Source organism: Acomys minous (assembly GCF_964271855.1).
Source record: "Acomys minous genome assembly, chromosome: 7".
In the NCBI taxonomy this organism is placed as follows: Eukaryota; Metazoa; Chordata; class Mammalia; order Rodentia; family Muridae; genus Acomys; species Acomys minous.
Genome location: NC_140488.1, coordinates 106,105,941 through 106,122,883, shown reverse-complemented (window position 1 = coordinate 106,122,883; position 16,943 = coordinate 106,105,941). Strand labels below are relative to the sequence as shown.

Below are 16,943 nucleotides of genomic sequence, written 5' to 3'. Positions count from 1 at the left end.
CTGCCTCCTGATGGTGCAGGAATACAAACCCAGAGAGGGAACAGAACCCTCTGCTCTTTTAGGTTCTACCAAGAAACAAAACAAAAACCCAAAACAAAATATAAACAAACAAGAACAAAGTTTTTTTTATAACTGTTATTGATGGTTCTAGAAATATAATTTGACATATATGTTAAAAAGTCTGCATCCAAAAGGTGCTTGGTGCTGTTCCTGATGGGTCTGCTGTCTGTCCACATTCTAATTCATTTAAATACAGCCATTACATAGTTGATAAATATTTTAAAATAAATGGTTGTCTATTTCTTAACTGCCTTTCAAATTAGAAATGGCAATTACAGGAGTCTGAGAGGCTGGCTCTGTGTGTTTTATCTCCATCACAGGTGGAATTTTTCACTGGTAATTCCTCAGAACTAAATCTATTCCTACGGAGTTCAGAGCAGTGAAAATAAATTTCATGCTGTGCAATAGGAACTTGTAAGAATAAAAAGGAGCCAAGGGATCTAGAGAGCAGGCAAGCCCCACTCAGCTCTCCACTGGTGTTGGGTTGTGCACAGGCTGGCTCACTATAACCTGCACCACATAGTCTTTGGGGATCTTCAGCTCCACAAGCTCCATTTTATCGGTGAGAGGCCTTCCAAAGAACCACTGCTGGCTGCCTGGCTCCACGCCCTCTGTGGCGTGTAAGCGCCTCTTCAAGTGGCAGCCCGTGTCTGTGCTGCGCACCACTGGCTTGAAGTCTCTGCCTGTGGAGAGGCGCAGATGGAGCTGAGATTCATGTCCAGAGTTGGGAGGTGGCTCATGGATATCCAGAGTCTTCTATGTCACTCTTTCCCCCTATCATGTTGATTGGTGGTGCCAAGCAATAGACTGGCAGCTGGTATGGGTTCCCCAGGTCATTGTAGCGCTCTGTCAGTGCACCCCATGTGGTTGTGTTATGTTTGCACCATCAATGATTGCCTGTGCCAGTTCATGGCCATTGCTGTCAAAAGCGTGTGCAGCAGCCTTCAAGGCACCCCAGATCTCTTTCCGGCCTTCAACAGCTGGTGCAGTGTGCCAAAATTTGTCCCTCTTGCTGCACAGTTGTCCATCTGTCATGGGAAAATCGCTTTTCCATTTTGGTTTCTCCTTTTTCAAAGGCTGGTTGTGACCTAGAGCAACTCCAGTGCTGTCAGAGTTCTCCTTGCGGCTGCTGGAGGAGCCGTGCTGGGCGCCCACGCACCTGCCCATGGGGCCTTGGCCTCTACCTCAAGGCGCCCATCCATGCCAGAGTGTCAGCCTGCTCCAGCTGCTGCCTCTTAGGGCCAGGCTCAGCTCTCTCTTTGCCCATCCTCCACCCCCATGCCACTCCTCCCGCTGCCTCGCCCAGCCCTCCATGCCACCACTACCTCAGCCAGGGCTGCCCAGCCTGCAGGCCCCTGAGCCTCCCTAGGCTCCCGGTCACTCCTTCCAGGTCAGGCTCGGCGCGTCCCAGGTGGGCCACAGTGCCCTCAGTGCCCACTAGCCCCTCGCCTTCCTGCGCCCCCCACTTCTCAGTGAGCCTTGCCATGCTGCATCCTGGCAGCCAGGCCCCATCGCCTCTGCCCACAGATCCCAGTGGACATATTTTCATAGGTGCCTTTCAGAGGCCAAGAGGGCAGTGGCTCTGTGAGTGCAGATCCCTGCAGAGGCCAGAGGTGGGCATTGGGCATGGGGGTGCAGGTGTCAGTAAGGGCAAAGGGGAAGCAGTGGGCATGTGATAGCTACAGATGGCAGGATGGCAGAGTGTGTGTGAGTGTAGCTAAGCACCCATGCCAGAGGTGGGCATTGGACATGTTAAGTGCAGATTCCTGCACAGGCCAGGCAGTCACTAGGTATGTGTGTGCAGTTATCTGATGTGGACAGAGAGATACAAATGCCAGGTGAGTGTATGTGAGTGTTGAAATAAGGGGACCCTTGGTCATGTGAGTGCTGTTGACTGCAGGGTATAGAAGAGGGCGTGTGCATGTGTGCTGTGTAGTGCAGTGCTTATAGAGACGAGAGGGGGACAATGGGCATGTGTGTCCAAGTGCCTCCAGGGGATGACCGGGTCCAGTTTGACATGTAGGGAATTTATTCCTGGAATAAACAGGGTTCCAACATGCGCAGAAGTGTAGATGCCTGCAGAGGTCACAGACAGGAGAATGGACATGTGCGTTCATGTTCCTGGAAAGAACAGGACAGCAGGTTGCACATGAATGCAGGGCCTTCCAGAGATCAGATGTGGGAGGCTGGACTATGTGTGCAGGTGCTGAGAAGGGCTGGCAGTAAGTATGTCGGTGCACGGTCCTAGAGGAGACAAATAGGGGCAGTGGGCATGTGAATAGGTGCCTACAGGGGCCACGTGGTGACGGTGGGCATGTGGGTACAGGTACCTAAGGAGGACAGGAGGGGCAGTGTGCATGTGATTGTAGGTACATGCTCAGGCCAGGGTAAACAGTGCACACATGAGTGTAGGCTTCTGCAGAGGACAGGGTAACACTAGGCACATGAGTACAGTTGTCTGCAGAAGACAGATGACGTCACTGGGCATGGTAGTGCAGGTGCTCTCTGTAGATGGAAGAGTTCTGAAGGAGAGAAACCTGTGCTTTAGGATCCCAAGTGTGGGATTGAATGGTCTAGTAAGGGAACAGGTGATGTTAATTCATAGAAGAGCAACCACCTCATGCAGGAGCTTAATTGCTACCAGATGAAAAAGATCCTGTGAACAGACTCTGGGAGGAGATACATAAATGAGCCCAGAGCTCGCATCAGGGAGGATTGGAGACTTGGAGTGTGGTTCATCACTGCCCTTCAAGACGCTACTAGAGAAATCCACTTGAGGGAAGGCTTCAGAGCTCTGGCTCCTGCTGAGGCTCTGAGGTCTTATTACCCCCTGGTTCCAGTGAAAGAAATCCTGAGGCTCCTGATCGGAGAATCGTTCCTCGGGACTGATATCCTTAAGGTTTTGTTGTTGTGTCAATTAATCTTCATTTCCTACTGTTTGGGTTAATCAGGTTATAATTGATGTAGGCTCGGTCAATAAGTTGTTAATGAAATATTTTGGTTAAGAAAACTGAGTCTACAGAGTTCAGTGGTCATGAGAGCGCAGATGCCTGCTGAGGACAGATGTGTGCAGTGGGCCTGTGAGTGCAGGTCCATGCAGAGAGCAGAGTGGGGCAGTGGACATGTTGGTGTAGATGCCAGTAGAGGCCAAGGGTGGCAATTGAGTTTGAGAGAGCAGGTGACTTCATATGCAAAGGGCATGCAGTGGGCATGTGACTGCTGGTGACTAGAGATGCCAGGGGACAGTGGCTTTTGAGTGCAGGAGCCTTTAGAGAGCTACATGGGGCAGTGGGCATGTGAGTGCACGTGCCTGCAGATGCCAGGGGGCTTGAGGAATATGTGTGGCGTTGCCAGAAGACACCAGGAGAACAGTGTGCGTGGCAGTGTTGTTAAGTGAAATGACCAGCTGTGGGCAGTGGGCATCTTAGCACCGATTCCTGCCCAGGCCAAGAAGTCACTGGTCCTGTGTGTGTGTGCAGGTTTCTAGAGAAGCCATCGAGTCAGTATTGTCTAGTGTGTGTAGCTGAGTGCAGAGGCCATAGGGGGCAGTGGGGATGTGAGTGCTGCCGAGGCAAGAGGGCAGTTGTCATGTGAGGGCCGATGACTGCAGCGTATAGAAGAAGGCATGGGGATGTGAGTACAGGAGCCTGCAGAGGCCAGAGAGATGCAGTGGGCATTTGTTTGCATTGCCTTCAGGGGAGAAAGTTTGTATGTGAGTGCAGAGCCAAAGGGAGGCTGTGGGCATGGGCATGCAGGTACATGCCAAGACCAGAGCTGGGCAGTAGTCATGTTAGTGCAGATGCTTGCAGAGGCCAGGCTGCCTTTGGGTTGTGAATACAGGTGTCTCTAGAGGGCAAAGAGATGCAGTGGGAAAGTGAGTGCAGTTACCTGCTGTGGCCAGAGGGGGGCAGTGTGTGTGTGAGCACATGTACCTGCAGAGTGCAGAATGGGTCAGTGGCCTCAGAGTGCAGGTGCCTAAGGGGCCATGCTGGTCAGTGGCCATATGAGCACATGTGCCTGCAGACTAGGAGTTCAGTGGACATGTGAGTGCAGATGCCTGTAGAGGCAAGTGTGGGGCAGTGTGCATGTGAGTGTGGGTTCCTGCAGAGGCTAGGACAGGCAGTAGGCATGTGAGTGTTTGCTCATGCAGAGGACAGGATGGCAGTGGGCACCTGAGTGCGGTTGCCTGCAAAAGAGAGATGAGGGCAGTGAGCATGGAGTGCAGTGCACTATGATGATGGAAAGGTCCAGTGGACATGAGAGTGCAGGAAAACTTCAGAGGGCAGAAGAGGGCCGTGTGCATGTGAGCATGGGTTCCTGCAGAGGACAGGGTAGCAGTGGGCATGTGAACACAGGCAGCTGCGGAAGACACATGGTGGGAGTGACATGTGATTAGACTTCCCTGCTGGTGACAGAAGAGTGAAGTGACCATGTCAGAGAAGATGCCTGCAGATGCAGGAGAGACGCAGTGATTGTGTGAGTACAGGTCCCTGCAGAGGACACAGTGTGGCAGTTTAACTGAGAGTCCAGGTGAGTGCACAGGCCAAGTTGTAAGTGGAAGGTAGGTGCAAATGCCTGCAGTAGGCAGAGGTGGGCATTGGGCACCAGAGTGTAGGTAACTGAGGATGGGAAGGGAGACACTGGGCCTGAGAGTGGACGTGCCTGATGATGCCAGAGGGGCATGGCAGTTTTGAATGCAGCAACCTTCAAAGGGATAAGTGGATCAGTGGGTACTTCAGTGCACATGCAATCAGATGCCATGAAGGCAGTTGGCATGTGTGTGCAGGTGCATGCAGAGGCCATGAAGGCAGTGGGCATGTGTGTGCAGATGCATGCAGAGGCCATAAAGGCAGTGGGCATGTGTGTGCAGGTGCATGCAGAGGCCATGAAGGCAGTGGGCATGAGTGTGCAGGTGCCTGCAGGGCACAGAGCAGGGTAGTTTGCATTTGAGAGCAGCAGGTGCCTGAGGAAGCCAGAGACAGTCAGTGGCCCATGAGTCTAGGTTCCTGCGGTGGCCAGGGTGTTAGGAGACCTGTAGATGTAGATGCTTGCAGAGGTCAGAGGGAGTAGGTGGACATGCGAGATCAAATTTCTTTCAAGGACAGGAGGGCAGTTTGCCCAGGAGAGTGTGTGCCTACAGATGTCAGAAGTAGGAATTTGGATTGAGTGCTGGTGCCAGCAAGGGATGGCAGTGAGCACATGAGTGCATGTTCCTGCACAAGACCTGTGGAGGAAGTGGGCTGTGAGGGAAATCCATGCAGAGGACAGGACAGTCATGAGGATGAGAACACAGGTTCCTGCAGAGGTTGTACTGGGACAGCAGGCATGTGAATAGAAGGGCCTCCAGAGGCCAGAGAGAGGCAGTGAGTGTGTGAGCACAGGAGTCTGCTGCTGCCAGAGGAGAGGGGATGTGAGAGCATGTCCATGCAGAGAGCAGAGTGGGCCATTGGGTATGTGAGTGTAGGTGCCTGCAGTGACCAGGGTAGTTAGTGGACATGTTTGCACAGGTATCCTTCAGAGGGCAAGAGTGCAGTGGCTGTGAGTGCACATCCCAGCAGGGGACAGGGATTCAGCTGTCATGTGGGAGCAGGTTTCTGAAAGACCAGGATTCCAGTGGACACAGAGGTGTAGATGCCTGCAGAGGTCACAAAGCAGGGAAGTAGGCACGGAGTTCACGGTCCTGCAGAGGAAGGATAGCAGTTTGCCCAGGAGCGTAGGGGCCTGAAGACCTCAGATGTGGGAAGTTGGACTGAGAGTGATGGTGCCAACAAGGGCTGGCAGTGAACACGTGAGTGCAGGTGCCTGCACAGGACACATGGAGGAAGTGGGCAGTGAGTGAAGGTCTCTGCAGAGTACAGACAGCCATGAGCATGTGAATGCAGGTGCATGCAGAAGACACATGGGGGCAGCAGGCATGTGAACAGAAGTGCCTCCAGAGGACAGAGAGACTGTGGGTGTGTGAGCACAGGAGCCTGCTGAGGCCAGAGGTGGAGAGCAAGAATGTGAGTACATGTACATGCAGAGAGCAGGATGGAGCATGGAATATGTGCGTGTATGTGCATGAAGGGGCCTGGGTACTCCATGCCGCATTTGCACAGCTGCTTTCTAAAGGTGAACAAGGCGGTGGGCCTGGGAGTGCAGATTCCTGCAGAGGCCAGAGGCAGCGAGTGTACATGATTGTGCATGTGCCTATGGAGGCAGTGGGCACGTGACTGCTGGTACCTGAAGAGGGGGCCAGTGGGCATTTGTGTTTAGGAGCCATAGGCATGTGAGTACAGCTATGGGCCAAGACCAGATTTGGGTAGCAGGATGTTAGTGCAGATTCCTGAAGAAACCAGGCAGTCATTGGTCATGTGAATACAGATGTCTTCAGAGGCCAGAGAGCTGCAGTGGCACATGAGTGCAGGTGCCCGCAGAGGTCCCCAGCGTGAGGTTGGGCTGTGTAAACAGGTACCTGCAAAGGCCAGAAACAGGAATCCACTGTGACTACAATTGCCTGCTGAGGCCTAGGAAGGATAAGTGGGCATGTGTGTCCAAGGGCCTGCAGAGAGTAGTGTTGGGCAGTTGGCATATGAGTGTAGGTGAGTGCATGAGGCTTCACAAGGCACGTGATGGATAGTGGGCCTGTGAGAGCAGGTGCATGCAGAGAGCAGTGGGGCAGTGTTCACCTGAGTGTAGGTTCCTACAGAGGCCAGAGTAGGGCATTGGGCATGAGAGTGCAGGTGCCTGTAGAGGCAAATGGGGGCAATGACATGTGACTGTGGGTGCCTGCTGATGCCAGTGTGAAGGGGCCATTTATGCACAGGAGCCATCAGAGGCCTATGTGGAGCAGTGGGTATGTGAGTGCACGATCCAGCAGATGCCAGGAGCGTAGTGGGAATGAGAATGCAGGTGCCAAAAGATGCCAGGAGAGCAGTGTGCATGTGAGTACAGCTAAGTGAATACACAATCTGTGGACAGTGGGCATGTTAGTGCAGATTCCTGCACAGGCCAGGCAGTCACTGGGCATGTGAGCATGTGTGTCTTCAGAGGCCAGAGAGATGCCACGTGCATTTGTGTACAGGTGACTGCAGAGGAGAAAGTGGGTAGTTTGTATGCGAGGGCAGAGCAAAGGGAGGATGTGGACATGGGTGTGAAGTTGTTTGCCAAGACCAGATCTGGGCCATAACCATGTTATTGCACACGCCTGCAGAGGCCAGGCAGCCTTGGGGATGTGAATACAGGTGTCTATAAAGGGTAGAGGGGTGCAGTGGGAAAGTGAGTGCAGGTGCCTGCTGTGACCATCAGGGGGCAGTGTGTATGTGAGCACATGGACCTGCAGATTGCAAGGTAGGAAAGTGGCATGTGAGTGCAGGTGCCTAAGGGGCTATGGTGGTCAGTGGCCATATGTGCACATGTGACCACAGACGAGGAGTTCAGTGGACATGTGAGTGCAGATGACTGTAGAGGCAAGTGTGGGGCAGTGTGCATGTGAGTGTGGGTTCCTGCAGAGGCTAGGGCAGGCAGTAGGCATGTGAGTGTTTGTTCATGCAGAGGACAGGATAGCAGTGGGTACCTAAGTGTGGTTGCCTGCAGAAGACAGATGACATCACTGGGCATACAGTGCAGTGCGATCAGAGGATGGAAGAGGTCAGTGGGCATGTGAGTGCAGGTTCCTTCAGAGGACAGAGAGGGGCAGTGGGCCTGTGATGTCAGGTGTCCTCAGAGGACAGAAGAGGGCAGTAGGCATGTGAGTGTGGGTTCCTGCAGAGGACAGGATAGCAGTGGGCTTGTGACTGCAGGTGGATGCTAAACACACATGAGGGTAGTGACAAGTAAATAGAGTTGCCTGCTGAAACCAGCAGGGTAGAGTGGCCATGTCAGAGAAGATGCCTTCGGAGGGCTAAGTGGAGTAGGGGGTACGTGAGTTCACTTGTCTGCAGATGGCATGAGGGGGTGGCCATGTGATTGCAGTGGCTGCAGATGCCAGAAGGGCAGTGTGCTTGTGAGTGTAGCTAGCAACAAGAGCAGAGGTGTGCAGTGAGCAAGTTAGTGCAGACTTTTGCCCAGGCAAGGCACTCATTAGAGACATGAGTAACAGTGCCTGGAGAGGATAGAGAAGGCCAATGGACACATGAGTGTGGAGACTACAGAGGACATAGGAGGAAAGTGGTGCTGGAGTGTATGTACATGCATAGGCAGTGGGGCCAGTGGTCACGTGTGTGCAGTTGACTGTGGGGAAGAGAAGAAGAAAGGCGCATGTGAGTGCAGGTGCCTGCAGTGCCCAGGGTGTCAGTAGATATGTCAGTGTTCCTGGCTGGCCAGGCCAGATGGTGAAGGGAGCGTGTGAGTTCAGGTTCCTGCAGAGGACAGAGGGGCAGTGTGACAGTCATCCTAGGTGTCCTCAAAGACAGAAGAATACAGTGGACACGTGAGTACAGGTGTGTACAGAAGACTGTTGGAGGGAGCCACATGTGAATTCAGATGCTTACTAAGGTCACATGGGTCTGAGGGTTTGTGGGTCCAAACACCTAGAGGACATATTCGACCCCTGTGTATGTTACTGCAGGTGCGTGAGGAGGCCTGGAAGGTAGAGTGCATGTGAGTGGAGATTCCTGCAGAGGACAGGATAGCAGCGAGCATGTGAGTGCAGGTGCCTGCAGAAGACATATGGGGGCAGTGGTCATATGAGTACAGATGCCTTCAGATGCCAGGGGCAGGCAGTGGGTTGGTGAGTACAGGTGCCAGCACAGGGCAGAGAGGGACATTGTGCATATGAGAGCCTATGTCTGCAGATGCCAGATAGGGACAGTGGGTTTGTTAGTACAGGTGTCTGCTTAGACCAGTAGAGAGCAGTGGGCATGTGGCAGCCTGTCCATGCAGAGAGCACATGTGCCTTTGTGCAACATAGTGCAAAGCCTACAGAGGCCCAAGAGGGGCAGTGGGCATATGTGTTCATGACCTGCTGAGGACAGGGTTTCTCTTGACATGACAGCAGATTTCTAGAAAATCCAGTGTTCCAAAACACATGTAAGTGTAGATTCCTGAAGAAGTGAGATATGAGGGAAAGTGGCATTTGAGTTTAAGTTCCATCAAAGGATAGGAGAGCTGTTTTCGTGAATGTAGGGGCTTTCAGAGGTCAGATGTGGGATATTAGACTGTGAGTGCAGGTGCTGAAAATAGCTCACAGTGAGCATGAGGTCAGATGGTGACAGTTGGTATGTGTGCACAGGTATCATAGGAGGACAGATTGTGGCAGTGTGCGTGTGGCTGTAGGGACATGCAGAGTCACGGAAAGCAGTGGTCACGTGAGTGTAGGCTCCTGCAGAGGACGGGAGAGCAATGGGCACATGGATGTAGTTGTCTGCAGAAGACAGATGGGGGCAGTGGTCATGAGAGTGCAGGTGCCCTCTAAGGATAGAAGAGTTTATTCAGCAAGTGATTACAGGTGCTTGCTGAGGCCAGAGTTGAACAGTGAGCATCTAAGTGCAGGTGCCTGCTGATGCCAGAGAGAGGCAGAGATTTTGTGAGTGCAGTTGCCTGCTGAGGCCAGAGGAGGGCAGTGGGCATGTGAGTGAAGGTCCATGCAGAGAGCAGTGAGGGGTAGTAGACATGGCAGTGTAGATGTCTATAGAGGTGAGGGGTGGACATTGCACATGAGAGAGCAGGTGCCTGCAGAGGCAAAATGGAAACAGTGATCATGTGACTCCTGATGCCTGGAGAGGCCAGGATGCGTGGACTTTTGAGTGCAGGAGTCTTCAGAGAGCTATGTGAAGCAGTGCTCCCATGCCACTGCCCTACTCACTGGCTTCTGCATGCACCTCTGTTCCCATGCCCCCTGCCCCCTTCCCCTGGCCTCTGCATGCGCCTGTGCTAAGGAAATCAGTAGGCATGTGAGTGTTTGCTGCTCCTGCAGAGGACAGGATGGCAGTGGGCTCATTTGTGTAGTTGCCTACAGAAGACAGATGGGGTAGTGGGCATGACAGTGCAGTGTGCTCTGAGGATAGAACAGTTCAGTGGGCACATGAGAGTGCAGGTGCCTTCAGAGGACAGTTAGAGGCATTGTGCATGAGACTGTAGGTGCCTGGGGAGGGGAAGGGAGACAGTGGGCATGAGATGCAGATTCCTGGTAATGCCAGCCAGTCGTGGCATATTTGAATGGAGCAGCCTTCAGAGTGCTAAGTGGAGCAGGGTGTTCTTGAGTGCATGTGCCTGTAGATACCATGATGGCAGTGGACATGTGAGTGCAGGTGACAACAGAAGCCAGGAGAAGAGTGGGCGTGTGAGTGCTGGTGCTTGCAGTGCATAGAGCACTATAACCTGTCAATGAGTGCAGGTGCCTGAGGAGGCCAGAGAGGGCCAGTGGCGGGTAAGTCCAGATGCCTGCAGAGTCCAGGATGTCAGGAGGCCCATAGATGTAGATGCCTGCAGAGGGCAGAGTGCAGAGGCAGAGGCACAGGGTAAGGTAGAGGGAGGGAAGAGAAGACTGAGTCAGAGGACAGAGGCAGAGGGAGAAGGCAGAAGGTAGAGGCAGAGGGCAGAGACAGAAAGGCAGAGGGAGGGAACAGAAGGCAGAGGCAAAGGAAGAGGGCAGGCATGCTGAGTCAGAGGGCAGAGGCAGAAGGCAGAGTGTATAAGAAGAGGCAGAGAGCAGAGGTACAGGGCAGAAGGTAAATGGCAGAGGGCAGAGGGCAGGGGTAGAAGGCAGAGGCAGAGGGCAGAGGGCAGAGCGCAGAGGCAGAAGCAGAGGCAGAGGCAGAGTGTAGAAGCAGAGGCAGAGGGCAGAGGAAGAGGCAGAGGCACAGGGGGAGGAAGAGGGAGGGAAGAGAATGGAGAGGCAGAAGGCTGAGATGCTGAGGCAGAGGGCAGAGGGCAGAGGGCAAAAGCAGAGGCAGAGGGCAGAAGCAGAGGGCAAAGGGCAGAGGGCCGAGAGCATAGAAAGTCCCAGAGGCTGAGGCAGAAGGCAAAGGACAAAGGGTAGAGGGCCAAGAGCACAGGAAGCTGAGGCTGCACAGGAAGCACAGAGGCTGAGGCAGAGGGCAAAGGGCAGAGTGCAGAGAGCAGAGGCAGAGACAGATGCAGAGGCTGAGGAAGAGGGCAGAGGGTAGAGTTAGAGGACAGAGGACAGAGGACAGAGTGCAGAGGCAGAGGGCAGAGGACAGAAGGCAGAGGCAGACAGCAAAAGGCAGAAGCAGAGGCAGAGGCAGAGGCAGAGGGAAGAGGGAAGAGGGAAGAGGGAAGAGGGAGGGGCATAGGGCAGAGGGCAGAAGGGAAGAGGCAAAGGGAGAGGCAGATGAAGAGGGCAGAAGGCAGGCACAGATTGCAGTGGTCAAAGGGCAGAGCACAAAGGCAGAGTGTAGAGAGCAGAAGCAAAGGGTACGGGGCAGATGCCCAGGCAGAAGGAAGAAGAAAAGGGCAGAGAGAGATGGCAGAGGGAGAGAACAGGGTCAGAGGTAGAGGTTAGAGGGCAGAGGTAGAGGGCAAAATGCTGATGGTAGGAGCAGAGGGCAGAAGAAAATGGAGAGATCAGGGGTCAAAGAGGGTGAGACCTGAGGTCAGAGGCTTGAGGCCTGAGTGCAGAGGCCTGAGAAGAGAGGCCTGTGGCCTGAGGGCAGAGGCCTGTGGCCTGAGGGTAGAGGCCTGATGCCTAAGGTCAGAGGCCTGAGGCAGGATATCAGAGGCCTGATGCCGGAGGCCTGGGGCCTGAGGGCAGAGGTCTGAGGACAGAGGATGTAGGCCTAACAGAAAAGGCCTAAGGTCAGAGGCCTGAGAAGAGAGGCCTGAAACCAATGGTAGAGGAATAAGGAAACAGGCAGAGGCCTGAGTACAGAGGCCAGAGGGCAGTGACCTGAGTCCTGAGAGGAGAGAAGAAGGTCAGAGGGCCAAGGGCTGAGGCCAGAGACCTGAAGGAATTTGCATGGGTTCAGAGGCCTGGTGACAGAGGCCTGATCCCTGACAGCAGAAGCCTGTAGACAGAGGCAGAGGCCTAGGGGCAGAGGTCAGAGGCCAGAGGCCTGAGCTCTGAGGACAGAGACAGATTTAGAGGCAGAGCAGAGGCTATAGGCAGAAGTCAGAAGCAGAAACAAGAGTGCAGAGGCAGAGGGCAGAGACAGAAGCAGAAGGAGAGGGCAAAAGGCAGAGGGCAGAGGTAAAGGGAGAGGCAGGTGCAAAGGCAGATGCAGACACAGAGGGCAGAGGGCAGTGGGCAGTGGGCAGTGGGCAGAGGCAGGGGCAGGGGCAGCGGCAAAGGTAGAGGGCAGAGGCAGAGGGCAGAAGCAGAAGCAGAGGCTGAGGCAGAGGCAAAGCCAGAGACAGAGGAGAAGCAGAGACAGAGATATAGGCAAAGGCAGAGGGCAGAGGGCAGAGGGCAGAGGCGGCAGCAAAGGTAGAGGGCAGAGGCAGAGGCAAAGTCAGAGACAGAGGAGAGGCAGAGGCAGAGGCAGAGATATAGGCAAAGGCAGATGCAGACACAAACACAGAGGGGAGACGGCAGTGGGCAGAGGGCAGAGAGCAGAGGGCAGAGGGCAGACAGCAGAGACAGACTCAGGCTAAGAGAGAGGGCAGAGGCAGAGGCAGAGGCAAAGGCATACACAGAGGGCAGAGGGCAGAGGCATTGGGCAGAAGCAGAGGGAAGAGGGAAATGCACTGGGCAGACAGCAGAGGTAGGAGGCAGAGGGCAGAGAGCAGAAGCAGACGCAGAGGGCAAAGGGCAGAGGGCAGAGAGCAGAGACAGACTCAGAGGCTGAGAGAGAGGGCACAGCCAGAGGCCAGAGGCAAAGGCATATGCAGATGGCAGTGGGCAGAGGGCACAGGCAGAGGCAGAGGAGAGACATAGACAAAGGCAAAGCCAGAAGCAAAGGCAGAGGGCAGTGGAAGGGGCAGAGGGAAGAGTCAGAGTCAGAGTACAGAGTGGAGAAGTAGAGGGCAGAGACAGGCAGAAGCAGAGGCAGAGATGCACAGAGACCAGAGTGCAGAGGCAGAGACAGAGGCAGACATAGAGGCTGAGGGAGAGGGCAGAGGGCAGAAGTAGAAATCAGATGCAGGGGCAGAGGCAGAAGCAGAGGGCAAAGGGCAAAGGGTAGAGGGTTGAAAGCACAGGAAGATGCAGAGGGCAGAGAGCAGAGGCAGAGACAGATGCAGAGTCTGAGGCAGAGGGCAGAGGGCAGAGGGCAGAGGGCAGAGGGCAGAGGCAGAGGGAAGAAGGAGATGCACTGGGCAGACGGCAGAGGTAGAAGGCAGAGGCGAAGGTCAGAGAGAAGAGGGAAGAGGGAGAGGCAGAGAGCAGAGGGCAGAGTTAGAAGGCAAAGGGCAGAGGGCCAAGAGCACAGGAAGAGGCAGAGGCTGAGGCAGAGGGCAAAGGGCAGGGGGCAGAGGACAGGGGGCAGAGAGCAGAGACAGACTCAGGATGAAGGAGAGGGCACAGGCAGAAGCCAGAGGCAGAGGGCAGAGGGCAGAGGAAGAGGCCAGAGGGCAGAGGGCAGAGTGCAGAGGCAGAGGATAGATGGCAGAGGTCAGAGGTTAGAGGCAGATGCAGACCCAGAGGCTGAGGCAGAGGGTAGAGGCAGAGGCAGAGCACAGGCGGAGGCAGAGGGTAGAGGCAGAGGCAGAGCACAGAGGGTAGAGGACAGAAGCAGAGGTAGAGATGCACATGCAGAGGGCAGAGGGCAGAGGGCAGAGGACAGAGGGAATAGGCAGAGGCAGAGGGCAGGGGCAAAAGCACAGGGGAAGGGGCAAAGGAAGAGATGCACATGCAGATGGCAGAGGGCAGAGTATGAGGCTGAGGATGAGGAAGAGGAAGAGAAGAGAAGGCAAAGGCAACAGGGCTGAGATGCTGAGGAAGAAGGCAGAGGTAAAAGGCAGAGGGCAGATTCAGAGGCAGGGGTGGAAGGCAGAGGCAGAGGCAGAGGGCAAAAGGCAAAGGGCAGAGGGCCAGGAGCACAGGAAGATGCTGAGGCAGAGGACAAAGGGCAGAGGGCAGAGAGCAGAGATAGACGCTGAGGCTGAGGGAGAGGGCAGAGGGCAGAGGCAGAGACCAGAAGCAGAGAGCAGAGGGGAGAGGCAGAGGTAGAGGTCAAAGGTCAGAAGGAAGAGGGAAGAAGGAGATGCAGAGGGCAGAGGGCAGAGGGCAGAGTCAGAAGGCAGAGGCAGATGCAGATGCAGAGGGCAAAGGGCAGAGGGCAGGGGCAGAAGCAGAAGGAGAGGGCAGTGGAAGAGACAGGGTAGATTCAAAGGGAGATGGTGGAGATGGAGAGGCAGTAGTAGAGTGCAGGGACAGAGGGCAAAGGCAAAGGGAGGGGGCAAAGGTCATAGGCAGGGGCAGGGGGCAAAGCACGAAGGGCAGAGGGCAGAGAACAAAGGCAGAAGCACAAACAGAGGGCAGAAGGCTGAGGCAGAGGGCAGAGGGCAAAGGGCAGAAGCAGATTCAGACACAGAGGCTAAGACAGAGAATATAGTCAGAGGCAGGGGCAGAGGGCAAGGAAGAGGGAGCGAAGAGAAAGCAGAGGCAGAGGGCTGAGATGCTGAGGCAGATGACCAAGGGTAGAGGCAGAGACAGAGTCAGAGGCAAAAGCCAGAGGCAGAGGCAGGGGCAGAGAGCAGAGGCAGAGGCAGATGGCAGAATGCAGAAGCAGAGACAGAGGCAGAGGCAGAGGGTAGAGGGCAGAGGCAGAAGAAGAGGCAGAGGGCAGAGGCAGAAGAGACAGAGGCAGAGGATCAAGAGCCCAAGAAGCCACATAGGCTGAGGCAGAGGGCAGAGGGCAGAGGGCAGAGGCTAAAGGACAGAGACTGAGGGAGAGGGCAGATGACAAAGGCAGAGGCAGAGGACAGAGGACAGAGGCAGAGGGAAGAGGCAGAGGACAAAGGGCAAAAGGAGATGCAGAGGGTAAACAGCAGAGGTAGAAGGCAGAGGCAGAGAGCAGAGGGCAGAGCACAGAGGCAGAGGGCAGAGGGCAGAGGGCAGAGGCCGGAGGGCTAAGGCAAATGCAGAGGACCAAGGGCAAAGGGCAGAGTGGTAAGAGCACAGGTAGATGCAGAGGCAGAAGGCAAAGGGCAAAGGGCAGAGGGCAGAGAGCAGAGGCAGAGACAGACCCAGAGGCTGAGGCAGAGGCGGAGGCAGAGGGAGAGGTGAGAGGGCAGAGGGCGGAGAACAGAGGGCAGATGCAGACACAATGACTGAGGCAAAGCGTAGAGGCATAGCACAGAGGGAAGAGGACAGAAGCAGAGGGCAGAGGACAGAAGTAGATGGCAGAGGGCAGAGGCAGAGGATGAGGGCAGAGGCAGAGGAAGAGGGCAGAGGCAGAGGGAAAGGGCAGAATGCAGGGGGCATATTGCAGTGGTCAAAGGGCAGAGCACAAAGGCAGAGTGTAGAAGGCAGAAGCAAAGAGTATGGGGCAGATGCCCAGACAGAAGGTAGAAGAGGACAGAGAGAGATGGCAGAGGGAGAGAGCAGGGTCAGAGGTAGAGGTTAGAGGGCAAAGGCAGAGGGCAAGTGGCTGATGGTAGGAGCAGAGGGCAGAAGAAAATGGAGAGATCAGAGGGCAAAGGGTGTGAGGCCTGAGGGCAGAGGCTTGAGGCCTAAGGACAGAGGCCTGAGGGCTGAGGGCAGATGCCTGAGGACAGAGGACATAGGCCCAACTAAAAAGGACTAAGGGCAGAGGCTTGACCCTGCCTGAGGTCAAAGGCCTGAGGCAGGTGACAGAGGCCTGAGAGCAGAGGCCTGAGGCCTGAGGGTAGAGGCCTAATGCCTAAGGTCAGAGGCCTGAGGCCTGAGGTCAGAGCACTGATGCCAGAGGCCCGAGGGCATTGGTCTTAGGGCAGAGGCAGGAGGCCAGAGGGCGATGACCTGAGGCCTGAGAGCAGAGGCCAATGCCAGAGGGCCAAGTGCTGTGAACCCAGAGTCCTGAAGGAATTTGCAAGGGGGAAGAGACCTAATGGCACAGGCCTGATCCCTGACAGCAGAGGCCTGTGGGCAGAGGCAGAGGAGAGACACAGAGGCCCGAGGAAAGAGGCCTTAGGGCAGTGACCTGAGGCCTGTGGGCACAGGCCTGACAGCAGAGTCCTGAGGGTAGAGGACAAAGGTCAGAGGGCAAAGGCCTGATCTCTGAGGGCAGAAGCATTGGCCTGAGGGAAGAGGCCTGAGCTCAGAGGTCAGGGGCAGATTTAGAGGCAGAGGCAGAGAGCAGAGAGCAAAGGCACAGGCAGAGGCAGGAGAGGGCAAAAGGCAGAAACAGAGGCAGAAAGAGAGGGAGAGGCAGAGGCAGAGGGAGAGGGCAAAGGGCGGAGAGCAGAGGACAGAGGCAGACACAGTGGCTGAAGCAGAGGGTAGAGGCAGAGAACAGAGGGCAGAAGTAGACTGCAGAGGGCAGAGGGCAGAGAACAGAGGGCAGAGGAAGAGGATGAGGGCAGCGGGAGAGGCAGAGGGAGAGGACAAAAGGCAGAGGGAGAGGCAGAAGGCAGAGGAAGAGGAAGAGGCAGGGACAAAGGCACAGGCAGAAGCAGAGGCAGAAGACAGGGTGCAGATGGCAGTGGTCAAAGGGCAGAGTGCAAAGGCAGAGTGTAGAGAGCAGAAGCAAAGGGTATGGGGCAGATGCCCAGGCAGAAGGAAGAAGAGGAGGACAGAGAGAGATGGCAGAGGGAGAGAGCAGGGTCAGAGGTAGAGGTTAGAGGGCAGAGGCAGAGGGCAAGTGGCTGATGGTAGGAGCAGAGGGCAGAAGAAAATGGAGAGACCAGAGGGCAAAGGGTGTGAAGCCTGATGGCAGAGGCCTGTGACCTCAGAACAGAGACTCTCCTCACTGTCCTACTCCTCCCTAAATTTCTGAAGGAAGCAGGCTAAATCAGTGTTGCCCTTGCAGCGCCCCCCACCATCACTGTCTTTGTGACATACTGGCACCTTTTAATAGGGTGTG

The 16,943-nt window shown here is 55.3% G+C and overlaps 1 pseudogene across 1 annotated transcript; it reads right to left on the bottom strand.

Moving 5' to 3' along the window:
• Nucleotides 1-522: 522 nt before the first annotated feature.
• On the bottom strand, nucleotides 523-1,227 carry LOC311601858 (ubiquitin domain-containing protein 2-like; annotated as a pseudogene). Its single transcript has one exon. The product of its transcript is annotated as a ubiquitin domain-containing protein 2-like (transcript).
• Nucleotides 1,228-16,943: the final 15,716 nt, after the last annotated feature.